Source organism: Lithobates pipiens, unplaced genomic scaffold (genome assembly GCF_037356315.1).
Source record: "Lithobates pipiens isolate NorthernLeopardFrog02 unplaced genomic scaffold, aLitPip1_a1.2 Scaffold_16, whole genome shotgun sequence".
NCBI classification, from domain to species: domain Eukaryota; kingdom Metazoa; phylum Chordata; class Amphibia; order Anura; family Ranidae; genus Lithobates; species Lithobates pipiens.
In genome coordinates, this window is record NW_027507748.1 from 193,701,145 (window position 1) to 193,722,743 (window position 21,599).

General features: G+C 41.6%; 1 long non-coding RNA gene across 1 annotated transcript in view; it reads right to left on the reverse strand.

Moving 5' to 3' along the window:
* Positions 1-3,417: 3,417 nt before the first annotated feature.
* Positions 3,418-21,599, reverse strand: part of LOC143982284 (uncharacterized) — a 33,282-nt gene continuing 15,100 nt past the window's right edge. Inside the window, exons 3-5 of the long non-coding RNA XR_013274426.1 lie at positions 16,540-16,727; positions 5,271-5,336; positions 3,418-5,148 (exon numbers count right to left, since the gene is read on the reverse strand). This is a non-coding gene — a long non-coding RNA (uncharacterized LOC143982284). The remainder of the gene's footprint in view (positions 5,149-5,270; positions 5,337-16,539; positions 16,728-21,599) is intronic.

The window sequence follows — 21,599 nt, forward strand, 5'->3', positions numbered from 1 at the left end:
GCCCCCTATGGACGGACTGCCATTCATGGCAACAGAAACTGAAAAGTTTACATACCGTGTATTGCCCCCTTTAACATCAATGACAGCTTGAAGTCTTTTGTGGTATTTGTGGATGCTCTTTATCTTCTCAGATAGTAAAGCTGCCCATTCCACTTGGCAAAAAGCCTCCGCTTCCTGTAAATTCTTGGACTGTTTTGCATGAACTGCACGTTCGAGATCTCCCCAGAGTGGCTCAATGATAATGAGATCAGGAGACTGAGATGGCCACTCTCACGTTATTCTGCTGTAGCCAATGACAGGTCGACTTGGCCTTGTGTTTTGGATCATTGTCATGTTAGAATGTCCAAGTACGTCCCATGAGCAGCTTTCAGGATGATGAATGCAAATGTTCCTCCAGTATTTTTTTATAACATACTGCATTCATGCACTACCTGACTGCAGACAAACCACATGCAAACTAAATACCAAACACCTCTTTCTGCCCCCCACCTGTGCACAGTTATTTCCCCTTAGGGGTGTGCAGATGTTGGGAGGGCCTGCCGAAGTTTGTCTATTTATTACCCTACATACGGTACCCCTTCGGGGCATAAGAATTCTTGATACCCTTTACATCACGATAGCCTATGAGATGTTCTTTTATGTTCGTTTTTTCTTTTTGCAGTCCTCACCATATGAACTTATAACTGGCATGCAGGATACGCATGGACCTACCTAGAATGCGCAAAATACAATAGCCAAGTGATTATCTGCTTACAAAAGACGTGTTATTTTTATTATTGCCCTACTGTACAATTCTGACTTTTATAACGGGTACTGCTGTATCCATGCAACTTATATTTCTGTTTTTGTTATTATAAAAACCTAATAAAATCTTTGCAACAAAAAAAAAAAACATACTGCATTCATAAAAAAAGAATAAAAATGTCATAAATCAATAACCTATTTTGTAGGCACTAATAATTTATGTTTATCCAGAACTATACATTTTTTTCAAAAACTGTAATGCACTAAGATTGGGAAAACAGGAAAAATAACAACACCAATAATGTTAGGAATGTATACCAGCAGTACCATTGCTGTGTTGTCTCATGAGTTTATGTGAAATCTCCATTAATAGCTGTAAAATAATTGTAATTATGAATATATTTAATTTAGAGTGGTGTCTATGTGGGGGTGTATCATTGCTTCCCAGATGATTCGGTGCCTACACTTCAAAGGATCCCTCATTTAGATATGTAATAAAGGTGGCCAGCCCATTATCAATACTTAACTTTCCTGAAAAGGGCATGTACCTACAAGCTAAATCTCCCACTCAAAATAGTCGGTGCCAAGGATTTGCATTAAAGGAGGCGGACTTATGTAAAGTATAGTGATGGGAGATTTAGCCAATCCTTAACCAGGAATAGGGAGGCCCACCAATCAGAGCCACACCAGGCCAACAAATGAGGCATCAGCCTGTAATGATATAAACAGACTGGATAGGAGGGGAGAGTGCACACTCTCTGGCAGGGCAGTCACCAGAATGGAACCTTTTGTGGATAGTAGTATGCTAACTATGGAACATCTGCCTTGTACTTATCTAAATGTTTGTCTTATGTCTTTGATGTCCTACTGTTTGTAGATTAATGTTTTACTGAATATACTTGTATTTCTTCATGTAATCCATGATTTTTACCCTTTTCTTGTACAATAGATATATTGCTGTTTTAGTTTAGACCTTCTTACTACTTACCAATACATTTTTGTTATTGCGTTACAGCTTTCACTCATTGTCAAAGAACGCTCACTAAACCCAAATCATACCTGAGCGATAATAAATCTCAAATATAACTTACAGGTAACAGCTGGTATCCTGAAGTATACTGGACAATGTCTCATTGGCGATTACCCATAATATCTTATGCCCCGTACGCACGGTCTGATTTTCCGACAACAAATGTTGGATGTGAGCTTGTTGGCGGAAAGTCTGACCATGCGTATGCTCCATCAAACATTTGTTGTCAGGTTCTCAAATTTTCCGCCAACAAATTTTTGTTGTCGGACTTTCCGTTCGTATGTACACAAGTCCTTTGGCCAAAAGTCCATGCATGCTCAGAATCAAGTACGATCCAGAATATATAACTAGCGTTTTTAATGGAGATATCATGTACGCAACATTTGTGTGACCATGTGTATGGAAGACAAGTTGGAGCCAACATCCTTCAAACAAAAATCCACGGTTTTGTTGTCGGAAAGTCCGATCGTATTATTACCTAGTTTCAAAGGTACAGTTGCAGATTTCCAGGGCTTCTGGTTTCCATGTGTTTAGCCTCTAATTTGCATATGTTTTTTCATGCTAAACCACTGAAAACCATAAAGTGGGTGATTTCTGAAAACCAGAAATAAAAAACTGCATGCCACATTTTAAGCTACAACCTTTGCCCCTTTAGGTCCCCCCATCCCGGCAGGAGGAATTGTAATTGGCGAGAGCGGGTGATCAGTGTGGCGGGTGGAGGAAATTACTGGAACTGATCTTCTGCGTGTCTCTGCCTGCAGCAGCTGAAAGCCGGCATTCCCTTCTCCCTCTTTTTCTATGTTTCTATTTTAAAATTTTGCAAATAAATAATCTTTCTTCATAAATTTAGGTCAAATGTATTCTGCTACATTTCTTTGGTAAAAAAATAATCCAAATCAGTGTAAATTATTTTGTCTGTTAGAAAGTTCTAGAGTCAGCAAACTACGGTATATACGGCATATTTGAAAATTGTTATGTGATGATCACTGTAATAACCAATTGGTAAGACTTTCTAAAAGTTTCATTCAAACCTTCTTTACTACTATGTTGCTGTGATTGGTCACAGCTATCACATTGTACAGAGCCGCTGTGATTGGCCCTGGTACAATGTGATCGCTGTGACCAATCACAGAGCTCATACAGTAGTAAACAATGAGAACATTGTTTACTACTGTGCCTGTGATCAATATGACCAGCTCACAGCGGCCCGGATCCATAATCCACATACAGATCTTGCATCAGCGCTGCTCCCATAAAGGCCTTTATACACAGTGGTTGGATGAGAGGTGGTTAAAAATACAGTTAAAAGTGTTTTGTTAGATCTTTGCCGTAAGAGCAAAAACAGATCCTTCCAGAGATCTAGTGAGCTTGCAAGTCCATGTGCACTGTGCCTATGCTGTTATTAGTTACCATTGCTTTTAGTTCTCCTTGTGGACTACAGAACACCTTCCTTATGTTATGTGTCAGTGGCCGGGCAGGGAGCTTGGGGACACCGCCTCACTGGAGCCGTGGTGAGTATAGTTTCACTTTAAGGGTTATGTATAGTGGTTAATTTTAAATTAAAGGTTAGAGGTTTAATTAAAATCAAGAAGAACATATTTTTTTTAACAGAGAGAAATAAAGAAGAACATATTTGCTTAGTATTAGTTTTTTGGAAGTGATAAGTTTATTTTTTAACTATGCTGAATTCAAAGATACCAGAACTGAGATGCCCAAAATAACCCTGGCAGTTTTATCCGGACAAAAAAAAGCATTCAATTTTAAACATACTCTAAAGGCCTATACACGTGATCAGACTTTTTGAGACAAATGGTCCGACGGATGTATTTTATCGAACAATCTGACTGTGTGTATGCTCCATTGCACAATTGTTTTAGGTTTTTCATACGGCAAATGTTCACTGTGAATGCTTTCAAACTTTCTGGCAACAAATGTCCGTTGAAGGATAATCCGATTGTGTGTACACAAGTCCATTGGACTAAAGTCCAAAGTACAAACACGCATGCTCAGAACCAATGCTAAAGATCAGACAACAATAGCAGAAGTTGCCCAAAGGGTGGCGGTAAAGAGCTGAAAACCACGTGATTTGAGGAATGCTGGCTGAAAAAGTTCTGTTGTGTATATGCAGAACAAGTTCACGGCCAATGCCCCTTTGGACAAAAATCCATGGAAAAGTCTGATAGAAGTCCGATCGTGTGTACAAGGCTTTAGTTTCAGCTAAAATGTTGTAGAAGAGATAGGAATGATTTGCTTGTTTATGACGTCTTACCCTGAAAAGCATCATAAAACTTTTTGTATGGACCTTAGAGATGTTCTGTTGGTCTGGAATAGCTAGGTGCTAAAATTCCCAGGACATATTTGGAAGCAATCCTACTACTGAAGTCACTGTTCCGTTTTGAATTTGATAATGGAGAACCACAGATTTAAGTTCTTTAAAGAAGCTCCATGACTGAGGTAGCTAGGTGCTGGTCTACAACAACATGGAGAAGGAGACATTGCTCTTTATTTGCCTCTCTCCCCCTACTATGATAGTGATGTTATGCTGCACCATTCTCCTCTGGCCAGCCAGGGGAGAACTAAAGCCAAGCAAGCTTATAGACATCTATGCAGAGCACTGAGAATGCTGGGGTTGTAGTTTGGAACTGCATCCATGTAATGGCTATACTGTAATGGTTACACTACACAGCTGAATATGGACTGTGCAGTAAGAGGAGTGGAGAGAGGATTTTTATTAAACTGCCCAGGAAAGTTCTTCCTCTTACTACCGAGGGAGTTAGAGGGAGAGCACCTCTGTCAGTTGTGACTCGAGCCTGGGACTGGAAGTCAGGACACACTCAGACACGCACTGCCTACATTACAGCACCTGCACTGCTGCAGCAGGGTGACTGGAATGTCCACTCACCATCTGCTTCCCACCAATGATCACTAGAGGCTTTTGGGCAGAGACTGAGGGTTCCTCCTTCTACAGGGAGAGGTCACGGCAGCATCCCAGGGGGCTGATACTGCTAGCAGGGACTGAGCTGCTGAGAGAAAAAAGAAAGGGGGGATTTTTGGGACTTTAAATGAGGTGAGTACACATGGCTAGAAGATCAGTAGATATCAAAAACATCTTTGTATTTGGGAAACAAGGAACATGGCAAAATTCCATGATACATGCAACAATGAATAAAATTGGCACTCACATATTACAGACCATATATAAAAACAAACATTAGTAGCAACCAGTCAACCACTGTGTGGTATGGAACAGATCCTGGATGTAGTAAAAACACTTAAAATTACATGGTAGACGTCTGCATGAGAATAAGTGCCTCCAAATTAGACTGGCACGTTTTGTGGACAATATCACTCTTCGGGGGCAGGTGCACGCAAATCTATAAAAAAACAAAAAACAAAAAAAAACATGAGACCAGTATGATCCAATGTTGTACCCCTCAATGGGAAGGATATGTACAAAAAGAAAGGGAGAGAGTTACTCATCCCTATGAGTACTTACATCGTAATAAGTCTGGAAAATGGGGGATGAGGCGTCAGAGGCTGTCCAAATTGTCTGTATAGGAAGCTGCAGAAGAGGGACCAGGTGCATAAACATGATCCCCAAGAAAATGAAGGACAAAGATTCAGATAGTGGTGTGAGTGGGCATCATATCTAAAAATATATATTGGATATACTGTAAATACTCTATATTGTGGCAAGTTGCTAGAGCCCAACACCAAGGTGCAGGTGAACAAGTGAGTGTAAGGGAAATAGTGTGTGAGGAAGAAAGAGCAGATCAGAGATAAAAAAATAAAAAAAGAAAACCATGAAACAGGGATGACAAAAATAAGAGCTGAGAGCAGGACACCAAGTGTACCCAATCCATTCCGCATCCATACTGCACCGATACAAACCCTATATGGCATTATGCCGACCTTTACTGCATCTGAACCACATCTACCTTGCACCTGTATTTGTATTATACCGTACCTATACTATATGCAGGTTAACTAGGACTGTCGTTAAGTGCAAAGACGCCCTGAAAGGGCCCCTGCGATAGCTGTCAGAAGAGCATCTCAAAAGATTGCCCCTCCCATAACAATTAGTCAGTAAGCTCCCTTTGTTCTCTTGCCCCCTCTGCTATTATCCTCCTTTTCTTTCGGATAGTGCATGCCCAGTCAGTCTAGGACTAGCATTGCCACCATAAATGCACTCTGGCAGTATAATTCTAGCACTTGCTAGATTTACTACTGCTCACTTCTGCACTTGAAGTGGCCTTGATACTGTTTATGCTGATCTAGACACCAAATGTCAGCTTATGCCTAGTCCTTACTGTTAATCACTTTGTATGCTAAATTTGGCTATTACCAAATTTGGTTATTACAACCTGGTTTGGTGCCTGTTTTTTTTATATATACTACTACTGGTACTACTGTAAGTATTCAAAGTTTTGCATTTCGTGGTTATATATTGTGGCTGCTGCTTACCTCAGAACTTCCACAATCGGTTGGATAAGCAAAAAATATATAAGAAGAGAGGTGTGGATGCCTACTGTTAGTGTGTAATGATTTTCAGAAATTGTGTACTGTCACTTTAAATAATGTGATATGAGTGTGTTCTATTTATTTAAAAAAATAATGTGGTATCCTTTTAAGAAAGAATAACATAAATACTTCCCCTTTAAGTCCTTATAGCAAAAGAAAAGGTTCTCACTAACCTATGTGCCACCTATGTTAAACCAAAAAGTCAGAAAATATAAAGAGAAAAAGCAAAGGGCTTAAAGAAAAGAAAAGAAAAACCCTTTCGCTATAAAGTGCACAAATATATCCTCTCAAAAATGGACTTGTGTATAAACACAAAAAATACAGAAAATATATATATAAAGTGCTAACATGCCATATGTGCAAAAAGATGAACAATACAAATTAGATCATATATAAAGAAAACCAAATGAATAATATATACAGTGCCTTGAAAAAGTATCCATACCCCTTGACATTTTCCACATTTTGTCATGTTACAACTGGGGCAAGTTTCACATTGAGGTGGTTTTCAATCGTTTTAGCACTAGAAATAGCCTCTAAATAAAGCCTTAAAAATCCCCTTCCATTCATTTCAGTGTGACTTTTCACAAAGGGGCAGAACGCTTGCTGGACGTTAGTAAAAGTCCTGCAAGCAGCATCTTTGGGGTGGTTTGGGAGCACTGTATACACTGTAGCACTTATAAATGATTTACTACTGTAAGTATTACTTTCAGTATGTTTGTACATTCAACCTGGTATGTCAGAGGCGTTGAAGTTCTTGAGAAAGTCAAGGCAAAGAACAGAGGGTCAATCCTATCCAGCAGCTCCTACGGGGTAGTACTACACTGAAAACAGCCCTTACTCTCATGCAAATGTTCCCAAGTATTACTCAAAGGAAAGAACCTACTGTATATGCCCTTGCAGGTGGTTGGATGTTAGGGGAGACAATTTTCGTCTAACAGCCAAAAAGTAACATGAGTATACATTTACACACTGTATAAAAGTGCATTAACTTGTCTGGAACCAGAGTTTTAAGTGATATTAACTTATTTTTTCTTGTAACTTAATTTTTTTAAGTTGGTTAAACTTATTTTCCAAATGTATTTGATATATGTTTGAAGGTTTTTATATAATAATAATAATACAATAATATCTTAAAAAAAAAGGAATAGTCTCATGAAACAGGCTTTTAAAATAAACTAACAATTATTATTTATAAAGTATTCCATATTTAACATTATTAAAGCAGCATCAAATGTAAATTTAAACATCTTTAACCACTACAGATCCGCGCTATTGCCAAATGACGGCGCGCTCTGTGATCGGCGAGTCCGTGAGACTCGCCTGATCACCGATCCGTGTAAGGGGTCGATCCCGACCCCTTATCACGTGATCAGCTGTCAGCCAATGACAGCTGATCATGTGATAGAACGGAGCCGGTAATCGGCTATTATTCCTCCTCGCGCTGACAGCGCGAGGAGAGAAAAAAAAAGCCGATCACCGGCGGCCGTGATCGGGACATCAGTCCCGATCACGGCCATCAATACAAGGGACCACCTGCCACCTGCCTGTGCCCACCTGCCTCCCGCAGTGCCATCCTGAAGTAAAATAAAAGCAAAAGTAAGTGCCCCCCGTCAGTGCCCATAGTGCCCACAGTGCCACCCACAGTGCCACCCACAGTGCCACCCACAGTGCCACCCACAGTGCCACCCCACAGTGCCACCCACAGTGCCACCCAATCTGCCTCAAAGGTGCTGCACCCCAGTGCCGCCCATCAGTGCCCAGCAGTGCCGCCCATCTGTGCCCAGCAGTGCCGCCCATCAGTGCCCAGCAGTGCCACCTATCAGAGCCACCTATCAGTGCCACCTATCAGTGCCCATCAGTCCCATCTATCTGTGGTACCTATCAGTGCCCATCCGTGCCACCCATCCGTGCCACTTATCCGTGCCACCCATCCGTGCCATCTTATCTGTGCCCATCTTTGCCCATCAGTGCCGCCTTATCTGTGCCCATCGGTGCCGCCTTATCTGTGCCTATTAGTGCCGCCTTAACTATGCCTATCAGTGCCCACCGGTGCAGCCTATCAGTGCCCACCAATGCAGCCCATCAGTGCCCACCAATGCAGCCCATCAGTGCCCACCAATGCAGCCTATCAGTGCCGCCTAATCAGCGCACTTCAATGAAGGAGAAAAATGACCCGTTTGCAAAATTTTATAACAAACTATTAAAACATGATTTTTTTTTTTTTTTTTTTTGCATCTTTTTTTGTTTGTTTACCAAAAAATAAAACTCCGAGCTGTAACTAAATACCACCAAAAGAAAGCTCTATTTGTGGGAAAAAAATGATAAAAATTTCATTTGGGTACAGTGTTGTATGACCGCGTAATTGTCACTCAAAGTGCATCAGCGCTGAAAGCTGAAAATTGGTCTGGGACTGAGGGGGGTTTAAGTGCCCAGTAAGCAAGTGGTTAAAAAAAAAGAAAAAGCTAAGAAATCAAACTGAAACACACACATGCAACATACAGTATATCTGTAAAGAACATAGAACACAGAATGTATTAACTTTTTTTTAAGCCTTTTAGGTAAGTAATTTGCACTTTAAAGTGTGAACGTTGAATGTGAAATATCTCAAAAACCGAACAAACAGAAAGTTTGTTTATGTGGTGCAAATCAGCACAAATGCAGCACAAATAAATGGTATTGTAACGATCAAGGGGTCAGGCTTGCAAAGACCAGTTGGTATAGCAGTGGAAGTTCACACAGAAACCAGCAGGATAGGAACACAGGTTGGTCACCCTGGCAGATGCCACAGGCTTACTTGAGGTGTGGAATCTAAGTACTAAACAGTGTTCACCAGGTACTAACAGGTGTTCACCAGAGCTCCTGATGGTGGAGAGGGATTTTGCTGCGTGTTAGCACCAGATATTGGTCCTCAGGATTGCCCAATCAGGAGGTGAGCAAGCCGGGGTCCAGTAGCAGATAGGGATCAAGCAGAAGTGTAGTCAAGGAACAAGCCAAAGGTCGGTCATGAATTGTTGCAGGTTGGGATCAAGCAGAAGCATAGTCGAGGAACAAGCCAAAGGTTGGTAACGAATAGTTGCAGGTTGGGATCAAGCAGAAGCATAGTCGAGGAACAAGCCAAAGGTTGGTAACGATAAGTTGCAGGTTGGGATTAAGCATAAACGTAGTCGAGGAGCAAACTAAATGTTGGTAATGAATAATAGTGAAGATACAGACGGCCGCAGGAGAGATAAAAGAGAGATATTGTCTAGAGAAGGCACATTATTCTGGCAACCAGGACATGCAGAAACATGGCTTAAATCAGGAAGTTCATGGGAGGAGCAAAGAGTTCAAGGTTCAAGGCAAATAAGATTCACACCAGTATCATTCAAGGAATTGTCCAGTAAGCTGTCCAGCGTTCCAAGTGGCTCAGCACACAGACATAGCTGAGGTCCCAGGTTCAAGTCTAGGCTCTTATAGGTATATTTGTTTTTAAAATGTAAAAACGTGGTACAAAGTGGGAAACGTTTCATCAACTGCGCAACATCTCTGAAACCAAACCAGCACATGGGTTCATTTTGCAGCACAGATGCAGTGCAAATGAATGCTATCTTTGTTTTGAAATTTTAATAACATTGGGTGCAAAGTGGGTGGGCTTGATGTTACATAATCTAAATTAGAATTCCAATATCTCAAAGTGGGCGGGGTTTCTTCAACTATTATGAGTAATATCTCTAAAACCAAATGTCACAAACATTCATTTTTGCAGCACAATAATGCCATCTTTGTTATCACATTTTAATAACATGGGTTGTGAAAGGGTCAATTCTGCTCAATTCCTGGACAATCAGTGAGAGTTTTTGTTGGAGCATCTCAGGAAGCATTGAATGCACACACAGAATGGTTTTCAAAGGATGCCTGCCTTTAATTGCAGTATGGGCTGTACCTTTTATATAAAGTAAAGACAAAGAAAACGTTACTCAACTTACAGGGAAGGGAAGGAGGAAGGACAAAGTTCATCACATGAGACATCTCAGGCATAGTTTAAATACTGACGTTTGACTATTTCTGAAGACATAATTTCAAAACCAGTTCTTACCAGACCTTATCTATACTGTGGTCATTGTGACAAACAAGACCCTAAAAAAAGATATTTGTCTGTCAACCATTTTATAGTTTACCATTCAATCCCCTCTTAAATCACAAAGTGATTTCACCATGGTCACTCAATATCCTCTGTGTGGGATCCTCTCATTGCCTTGTAAAATTACAGATACATTGAATAAGCTTGAACAATATATATATAAAAATGATGAAAACCAGGCACATTAAAATTAGCATTCCTGCCTGTCAGAACCAAGAGAAAATGGAACCAAAAAAATCACCAAAACTTCCTAGTCCCTTAAAGGGACCTTTGGCAATATCTCTGGCTTCAGTTTAGAGGTTTGACACTGCCTTTCGGTGTTTATCAATTATATCATTATAATCGGGTATTTCAATACTGGTATTATGAATCCATGTACAGCACTCATAGTCCTCCGTTAATTCACAGTATATATAAAGAGTCCAGTCAGAGCAGCACTTATGGATTTGATAGCTGCTTCCTGCATATCTAGTTGTTTACGAAAAACCCTTTGTTTGATACTTAACAGTTTGATGTCTACAGAATTATTTTCCATAATTTCATCCATAATTTTGGAGTAGTCATTTAGTCTTTTCATTATTTCTATTCTCCATCCGGTCCACGGGGGGAAACCATGCCCAGGCTTGGTCCTTTTCAAGAAATAGGTCTCTTTTCTCTATGTTTTTAAGGGGGTATTTGCGTATGCGCTAGCTTTCAAAAGATGTTGGTGCTTTCCTTTTTTATCCCCTATGATTCCCATTACTGGAATCCATGAGGCCAAATAACACCACCCCGGTATCCATGGATAGAATTCCTTGCTGCAACATACATATACACTATCCCCTAGGGAAAATGGTCACTGGCTTATGGTATTTCTGAAAACTTTCAGAAACAGCGGCCATAGTCAACTGGTTCAAAACAAAACTCACAGGGTTAATACAAGTTCCCCTATTCAGCATACAGAATAGGCACAAGGCTTTCCCAGAAGTCTATAGTGAGAGAAGTGAAGTCATCTTTTTCAGAGTCTTCATCTGTTGTATAATTGCCATAATTTTTTACCCTCCATTCTCCTTGTTCCACTTGAATGGATTTTATTTGCAAAACTCAAATCATTGAACAGTCTTTAAACTTGGGATCAGAGTATTGGAAAAGGAAGTTCAGGTACTCTTAATTTCAAAGTCCAAAAACGTTAAAGAACTTGCTTACTTTGACTGCATCCAGAGAATAGCCATTCGCAGCTGGATGATCACTCAAGTTGGACAGTCCTTCTCTCACAAGGCCTAGCAGCCAACAAGGTGCTTACTCAGGAACAAAGTCTTTGTGACAGACATTGTTGCAGAACATGTAGGGAAACTAAGCTTCAGAACACTTGTAGGATACCTGGATCTTTCAGCCTGCTTGGCGATATCCACAAGACCGAATTCTCTCGGTTACTTCAGCCCTTCCAGGCTCTTGTTAAGAAAACCAACCCGTACATGGTGTTCTTCTAAAGAGTCCTCCCCTGGAATGCTTGAAGTACACTGGGTCTCTCCCGAACCGGAGACGGCACCCAACCACCTCAGAATCCTCCTTTAGTTTGCTGGCTCTGGCTAGCCAGCCCTGAGGCATCAAAGTCGCACCCCAGGCCATAGCCTTCCTGGGGGCTGGTCAGGAGGACCAGGTAATCAGCACTTCATACTGGACGGGAACCCCAAAGCACATGATGTCCGCATCTTAAATACCCTCTCTCAGAGGGTACAGCGAGAGGGCCACTCCCACTGACCTGGCTCTGAAAGAGAGTAACTTAAGCACCCAACCAGACCGTAGTTCCACGCCTGCCACAAGAGACAGTGCCCCCTGTGGCCAGGCTGAAAATCTCACAGTCCAGTCAGACTGATGCAGAGGTCCAATTTAGACAAATAAACCCAAATCAAACTGCAGTTTAGGCAAAGTTTAACTTTGAAAAACGCATAGCACTTGCTCTTCAGGAGCCGCCGCTACAGGTATATTTGGGTTATTTCTGATACATTCAATGCATCTGGGCACAAAACATTTACATAGGGGTAATAAATGTAAAATGTGGAAGTCTTGTGTTAACATTTCAGCTGTAGCTTTCCCATCCTTTATGTCCTATGCCACGGTACTGTGAGATGAATAATGGTGCACTTGTTTTTGGTATGCCTGGTTTCCCCTCTTTGGCAATGAGTTCAGTCTCAGGACTCATTGTCAGACCATGTGTATGCCAATAGGCCAGATCTTCTGGTGAAGCCATAGCCTGTAGGTCCTGCAAAACCTGTTCCCAGGGCAAAGTTGGAGGTGTAAGGGGGGGGGGGGGGGGGCAATTGGATAAAAGCTGGGACTGTAAAAGCAGCTTTTTTTAGCAGTGGCGATGGCCAGTGCATTTCCCTTTGTAATGTCATCAGTACTGTGTATGTGCACTTTACAGTGAATGATTGCTATCTTACTAGGTAATGTAATAGCATCAAGGAGGTTGGTGACTAGGGAAGAATGGGACGGATTTTCCATCGGCTGTAATGTGACCATGCCTCTGCCAAATTACTCCGCAGTTGTGTACGATTCCGAAAGCATATTTGGAATCTCTGTAAATGTTCACTTCTTGTCCTTTAAAAAGCTGACACGCTCTAGTGAGAGCAATAAGCTCTGCTGTTTGAGCTGATTGATAAGGGATGGGTTTTGCCTCTATTACTATGTCAGTGTAGTGTTACCACTGCATAGCCTGAATAAGTGTAATCATTGGGGCGGGAGCAAGACCCATCCACAAACACAGTGTGTGCTCCGTCTATGGGGCTTAAAAGTAGATCAGCTCAAGGTGATGTGTCCTGATGTACAATGTCTATACAGTCATGGGAGGGGACTAATTCATCTGTTTCACCTTTTATCCCAAGCAGGGCATTCAAGATGGGGGCAGGACCCGGCACTGTACCTGATCTGCAGGGAGGGGTTGCTCATGAGGATAACTTCATACCCAGTTAATCGTTGTGTAGACATGTGTTAGGTATTAAGATTTTTTAGCAGATACACAATCTGGTGTGTGGTGTGTAGTTCCACAGAGTGACCTAATGTACATGATGTAGCCATTTTTACAGCCATGGCACAAGAGGCCAAAGCCCTCAGACACCCCTTGTACCAGAACTGGGACACCTCTAGAAAAAAAGGCTACAGGTCTCAGCTTTCCTCCATGCTTTTGTGCAAAGAGCTCAGCCATGGTTTTACAGTTGTCCCTTGCAAACAAATTAAATACTTTACCAAATTTAGGTAATCCCAAACCAGGAGCCATTACCATTGCAGTTTTAAGACACACAAAAGCATTAACCATTTCATCATTCCATTTCACAAGGTCAGGACTGACAGGTAGAGCAGCTTGTCTCAGCAAGTTATCATAGTAGGAGCAATTAGGTATGCATTGGTGGTAAGTAACCAATCATACCTGAAATAAGTCACAACAAAAAAAACTAAATATTAGTAGCGCTAATTAATCATATTATTTTTAAGATTGTGATAAAAAGTCCACTTTATAGATGAATGTGGATGAATATGACTAGTAAATTATCCAACAAGGAAAATCCATGCAGGGTTAACTCCAGTCGATCACCTTCATCACACCGTGTGTGCAACACTCCCCCAAGGTAATGAACTTGCCAGATGGCACTTGTCATACGCTTGTGTTTGGGTAACCACTGTCAGCAATCACTGCATCACTCCATCTAAGTTGTTGCTTATCACAAGCAAAAAAAAAAAAAAGGGTGCACATAGCATTATCCATATACTTGTAGTTTTTATTTAAAAATAATCCCTATACAGATGTGCACTTACAATTTTTAAAAGGTAAAAAAGCATGTATCAAATATTGAATACATCAAAGAATCATGTCGCTATCTCCCGCCTACCTTTCACTGCTCGACTGGTCTCTCATACAGCGGTGTTCCCGGATAAGGTGAACCAAGGATTCAACGACGTGGGTTGCTGCATGGTGACCTTTGATGTATTCAATACTTGATACATGCTTTTTTACCTTTTAAAAATTGTAAGTGCACATCTGTATGGGGATTATTTTTAAATAAAAATTACAAGTAATTACAATATGCTCTGTGCACCCTTTTTTTTGCTTGTGATGAGCAACAACTTAGATGGAGTGGTGCAGTGATTGCTGTCAGTGATTACCCAAACACAAGCATATGACCTAGTGCCATCTGGTAAGTTCATTACCTTGGGGGAGTGTTGCACACACGATGTGGTGAAAGTGATTGACTGGAGTTAACCCTGCATGGATTTTCCTTGTTGGACAATTTACTAGTCATATTTATCCACATTCATCTATAAAGTGGACTTTTTATCACAATCTTAAAAATAATATGATTGATTAGTGCTACTACTGTTTTGTTTTTTTTGCGGTGAAATATTTCTGGTTCATTGTTTTATTATTATAATAGATGCTTATGTTATTTGAAATAGTGTTGTTCTATGAGCGCTGAGGGAGAGGTATCAATCTGGTGTTTGATTATTTCTAATTTTTTGGTTAACCAATTATATCTAAGAAGGTTCACACTCCCTTCTTTGTATGTGGGCGGGGCAGACCCACGAGAGCCGCAGCGCTTGTGACTGATTCTCCTTTCACCATGAGACAGAGTAAAACCAAGACACTCAACACTAAAACCTGACACCATTGCAGCTTTTTTTTTTCTTAGACACTTTGTGACCCGTGTATGCTAAAATGTTCTAACAGTAAAACAGAGTCTTTCTGATGGGCTTCCTGGGAGGGACTACACAACAGTAGGTCATTGACATACTGAAGAAGGACGGAACCATGACTAGTTACCCAAGACTGTAAGGTGGCCTGGAGAGCTATTGAGTAGACTGCAGGTGAGTCTATATAGCCATGGCAAGTGATTCTAGGTTATCTGGTGCCATCTATAAGAAAAAGCTTGTAGTAGCTGTGTCTCTTCGTCGACAGGGAGGGAAAAAAAAAAGCATTACTTAAATCAATAACTGTAAAACACACTGCCTAAAGGCAGGTATCGCGATAATGAGAGATGGTACATCAGGTACGATAGGGGCAATTGGAATCACCAGGTTATTTATGGCTCAGAGATCCTGGACAAACCTGTATGATCTATGGATCTTAAAATTCCTTGTTTCAGGAATTGCTCAATAATGGGTCTGATGCCTTTCTCCTTCTCTTTGGAAAGATGGTACTGCTTGTGGTAAACTGGGGATACTCCTTGTTTTAGTCTGGCATTGTAAGGGGTACATGAAATGTATCCTACATCAAGACTGTCTTTAGCCCAGAGGGGGTTGTCCTGTGAAAATGGGGGAGGGACTTCAGTTTGAAAGAACAGTGGTGATGCTATGGACACTCCCCCTCTTCGAGTCATGAAATTTTTAATTTCTGAGACTCCAATTAAATCTCTTCCTAAAAGGTTTACCTGGCATGAAGGTATTATGCTGAATGAATGATGTAAGAATACAGTTCTAGTGACAAAGTCAGTTTTCTCCTACCTCCTTCATGTACTTTATGTCCCACTCTGGGTCTCCTGTGTACCATGGGAAAGCTTTCTTATCCCCCAAACAGAGTCCCCTCACCATATCCATAGAGAATTGGTCATTTGGCCTGTGCATGGGAAGGGTGAGCTACTGCACATACTTTCAGTCCATCTGGCCAGATTGTCAAATAGGATTTATCAAAAGATAATCCATTCCACATACTCTGGCCAAATAGTCTTTACATGTGTCTCCGGGATTAGATGGGGGGTATTCTTTACTTCCTCCCTTACCCATTCTTAATTTGGTTACAAACAACTTATACAAACTTACAGAGGGTCGTTGTCTCACCTTACAAGACCCTCTTGCAATGTACAACAATGATATAAGCTCTAAACAATATTCTTATACTTTATACCGCAAAAGAAAGAGAAGCAAAAAGATTTGGTAGAATCCCTCTGATTGTCCTTCTGGCTCTTTCCTTAAGAGCCTCTATTTTACTATTTTCAAATCAGTCTCCCAAAGACTATTACTTTAATTTGCTTCCCAAAACAACGGCAGTTTACAATTAACCTCTCTACAATTTTGCACTATACAAGGATGTGGCATTGTCAGAGCCAAGGCAAGAAGAACAGCATCAACAAAATAGACGGATTCCACTTACCTCAGATGATCATCGCATTCCACTCACTGCCACCAGCGCTTAAAGGGCCAATTCTGCTTAGTTCCTGGACAATCAGTGAGAATCTATAGGAGCAGCTTCAGAAGCATGCAATGCACATACACATACAACACAGAATGGTTATCAAAGAATGTTTGCTTTAATGGCAGTATGGGCTGTATGGGCTGTACCTATACAAAATAAAGACAAAGAAAAAGTTGCTCAACTTATAGGGAAGGGAGGGAGGAAGGACAAAGTTCATCACATGAGACATAACATTGCAGACATAGTTTAAATCAGTAATGCTGACGTTGAACTTTTTCTGAAGACATAATTTCAAAACCAGTTCTTACCAGACCTTATCTATCCTGTGGTCATTGCAACAAACCATCTCATAAAATAAAGACATTTGTCTGTCAGCTATTTTAAAGTTGTAGTCATGTTAACTCTTTCTCACCCTTCAGGGTGCAAATTGGGTGGGGCTTGAGGTCGCATAATCTAAAATTGAAAGGAGAAGTATAGCCAAAGGAGTTTTGCACTCCTGTGACCCGTTTTCAGCAGAGAGCTGGCTGAAGTCCACTCTCTGCTGACGCCACCAATGTCTGGACTGACACCCATCCCAGCTTCTCAGCGAGCCACTGAGAGCCTGAGACAGACGCTCCCCGCCCCTCCACAGCTCAACGCTGCAGTGGCAGTCCCTAGTGTGGTGCTTCTGCTGGGTGAGAGGATGGAGCTCCCTCCAATGAGGAGTGCACTCCACAGACCGGACTCTTCATTCCCAATCAGGATACCATGAAGGACTTCTCGCTGTGTTCAGCATGACCTAGATGGATAGAGGTTTGTTCTTTAGACTCTTCAGAGGGCTAAATCTTCTTGCGCAAAAGAGAAGACCTGCTCTTTAGGGGGTCGACTGGTTCCACTAAAGATACCTACACATGGAGTGGGGTTTTTTGTCCTTTGACTTGAGGATCTTCCTCTCCTTCTCCTTGTCTCTCCCCCCTTTTTTCTTTGTCGGTGAAGGTGAAAGGATTTTGGACTTTATTACTAACTTTTTTGGGGATTATTGTTTTTTTCAAAGTTTATTCACAAACTCAATTGCTATTATTATTTTCATAAAGAGTTTTTCATACAGACTTTCACATACAGATTTTTATTCACTGTTTGTTTATTCAGAATTTGTTTTATTGCAACGGTGCATTTTTTCCGTGTGTCTTTCATTGGTTTACACAGGATTATTCATGATAAAAGTGCAACTTATTTGTACACATGGATTCTGTGTCTCTATACTCTTCCTCCAGACTTTGGGACCTTGATTTCCAAATGAAATGCTAAATTTTCCACAGTCCATGATGATTTGGGGAGTCATGTCATCTGCTGGTGTTGGTCCATTGTGTTTGATCAAGTCCAAAGTCTGCGCAGCCCTCTACCAGGAAATTCTAGAGCAATTCTAGAGCTAATTTTCCAGCAGGACTTGGCACTAGACAATGTTAAATTAGTTATTTCAAATAAATTGAAAATTTCATAAAAAATTGAATTCATTATGCTCCATTCGTTTAGATGCGGTATTCTTAAATTCTAAAATTCTAAAATTCTAAAAATGTGAGAATGTGAAAATATGAAAAGTCTAAAATTTGAATATCCAAAAATTCAAAAATCCGAAATAATACCTAACTAATAATAACTAACTATTAAATTATAGGTATTGGAATTTCCTTTCAAATGTGGCTGTTTATGAATGTAACAAATGCAAATTTATCAAAGTTACTAATGAAACGTAACAAATTAATAATAATAGATAATAATAATAGTGACATGTTTTTATTATTATTATTATTATTATTGTTTATTATTATTATTTGTTACGTTCCATTCGTTTAGATGCGGCATTCATCATTTCGGATAATTCCTAAATTTGTTCACTAACAGCCAAATTTGAAAGGAAATTCTAATACCTATAATTTAATAGTTAGTCATAGTTATTATTATTAGTCAGTTAGTTATTATTTCGGATTTTGGAATTTTCTAATTTTCGGATTTTTGTTCTTATTTTCGGATTGTTGTTCTTTTGAATTTTCAGATTTTCATTCTTATTTCTGATTTTCGAATTTTTGAATTTACAAATTTACTAATTTTTGAATATTTCCAAATTGACGAATTTGTCAAATTTCATCAAAAAACTAATTTGGAACAAAACGAATTGCACATGTCTACTTGGCCCCTGTTTAAACTGACAAAAGTACCAATACCTGGTTTACTGATCATGGTATCACTGTACTTGATTGGCCTGAAAACTCGCCTGACCTAAACACCATAGAGAATCTGTGAGGTATTGTCAAGAGGATGATGAGAGACACCAGACCCAACAATGCAAATGAGTTGAAGGCTGCTATCAAAGCATCTGGGCTTCCATAACATATCAGCAGTGCTATAGACTAATCGCCTCCATGCCACACCTCATTGATGCAGTAATTTGTACAAAAGGAGCCCTGATCAAGTAAGCCAACATTTCTGTATTAAAAATTCTTTATTTCATTGGTCTTATGTACAGTAATATTCTAATTTCCCGACAGACTCCATGGCAGCATACATGTAGCCCCGCCCCTTCTCCATTCCTACCCTATAGGACCCTACTTCCATAAATCTTTGCTCCGAGCCAGCGGCCATGTTCCTTTCATGTCTTCCTCTGAAGGACTGAGATGGTTGTCCTCCTACCTGAGGTTTTTCTCCTTCTACGGTCAAGACCGGCCAAGCTGCGACCCGAGGTAGAAGAGTCGCAATACTCCGATAAGCCCTAGCTACTAGCGGGGTATGGTGTGGGCAAGTGGAAGAGGCACTGGAAGAGCTGAAGCCTGGCCATTGGCAGGCAAGCAGCGCATTGGCCAGATAGCCTAGCCACTAGCAGGTGGACCTGTCTGCCCCCAAAAGTCCGGCATGAGTATCCTACTTTAACCTGGTGTGATCATGACAAGAGTGGTGAGATGTATTATGTTCTTCTTATTTTTGGCAGCAGTTTGTGTTTTTTCTGAGTTTTTTTTTCGTGTCCTTAGCCGACGTCTGGTTCCCTCTCCCACCGCTCTCTTCTGGGTTCACTTCCGCAGACGGTCGCGGAATGGAAGCAAGGCTTGGTTTATGCATGCGCATTGCCTCAAAATGGTGGTGGTCGCGCATGAGACGTCACGGAGGCGCCAGTTTTAAATAGGGCAAAGAGCCTGCAAGCCTTGGGAATGCTTGTGGGCTTATGCGGCAACTTTTCCCAGGCCTCAGCCTTCTGTTATAAGGTAGGGTGATGTTTCCTCTCCCCCTCACACAGTCTGTGTGTGGTGCTGACATGATGTTGTCTTTGAAGCCCCTGATGGAGTCCTCCAGGACCACGGATGTGTCACTGCTTGCCTGTGGCCAGCCCTCTCGCAACAGGTACTTAGGTTGTGAGGGTCTCCCCTGGGTATGGCCTGCATGGGGGTGGGGGGAGATGACGGTCAGTGGTACTTTGTCTCTCCTAAAATGTCTTGACTGGCTCTCTCTCTTCCTCTCCATTCTCCATCCTATAGCCCTTCTAGGTCTGATCCTCAGCGCACACGCAAGGGAAGCGAATCTTCTAAATCTCATCACCAGCACTCCTCTTCCAGATCTGGCCACCACAGTTCACCCTCTGGGTCAAGGCACCATAGTACAGACCTGGCTCGCCCTCCCACGGTTCACTCCAGCCGTTCAGATGAAAATTCCTACTGGAGGTGTAGGTAGGTCCCAAGTACCGGTGGTAGATCCCTCTGTGACCCCTGCTACACCAGGACAGCGGGTGAGAGAGGTGGTACGGACCAACACTTGGAGTCCCTTGTCAAGTGGGTCATTTAGGATTCCCTGAAAGAGATGAGGCCCTGCCAGACTCATAAACCTCCTGCAGAACTTTTATGTTCACCAGCAAGGGAGATAAGCACAGGAAACATGGGAACACTATCAGACAAGTCTCCCATCTGCCGTCCTTTTGGACAGTGACTCAGAGGTGGAAGATCCATGTGTGGGTTTCAATTTTGCCCTGCTTTTTAGTCTGGTGAGGGCAGTAAGAAAAGCCTTAAATTGGGAAGAACCTGTGGTCTCCCCTCCTAAACAGAGGAAGTTATTTAAACAGCTAAGTAAGGAGCGTTTGAATTTTCCCTTTCTTAGTGAGCTGGGGGAAGTATGTACAGGCGAGTGGAGCAAAGTAGAGAAGAAGAACTCCATGCTTTCCAAAATTTTAAAGCTTTATTCCTTCAGCAAAGAAGAGGTTAAGCATCTGGAATCAATCCCCCTGTTGGATGCAGCTGTGATAAGACTGGTCAAACATGTGACCCTTCCTCTGGAAGACACGGTCTCTTCTAAAGATGCCTTGGATAGGCGGATGGACTTAAACCTTAGGAGGATCTACCTAATGGCAGGTATGGCTTGCAAGCCAGCGCTAGCTCTAGCCGCAATGTCAAATGCCATGGAGATCTGGACGGACATGAGACGCTCAGAAGTGTCTTGGAAGAATTGGCCAGAAGTTAACCCATTCAGGAAATGAGACTGGTGTCTACTTTCCTGGGGAGGACTTCCATTGACATCATCCGCCTGGTGGCCTGGGTTATGCTTTCATCTGTCATGGCCAAGTGCGCTCTGTGGCTTTGCGCGTGGTCAGCCAACCCGAAATCTAAACAGATATGGTGCTGAATTACTTTTGAATGCTCCTCCCTCTTAGGCAACACAAGCCACGGGAGGTAAGCTAGGGTTCCTCCCACGGTACCAATGTCGTCAGAATCAGAGACGAGCATTCCCAAGAAGGCAGAATGCAGATCGTGTTAGAGAGGCCCATAGCTATAAGCCTTGATGCGAATTTGTTAGACCCTGGAAGTCAAGGCAGTCTTCTTTCAAGAAACCCAGGTTGGCTACACCAGTGCTCAGACAGGCCAGGTGGGGGCTCATCTTCTCCACTATCGTCATGTCTGGGCGGTCTCAATCCAGGACTTCTGGACCGTCAGAACAGTATCATCAGGCCACGCCTGATCTTTCAGCAATGCTCCCTGATAGAACAAGGGGCTGTAATTTCCATT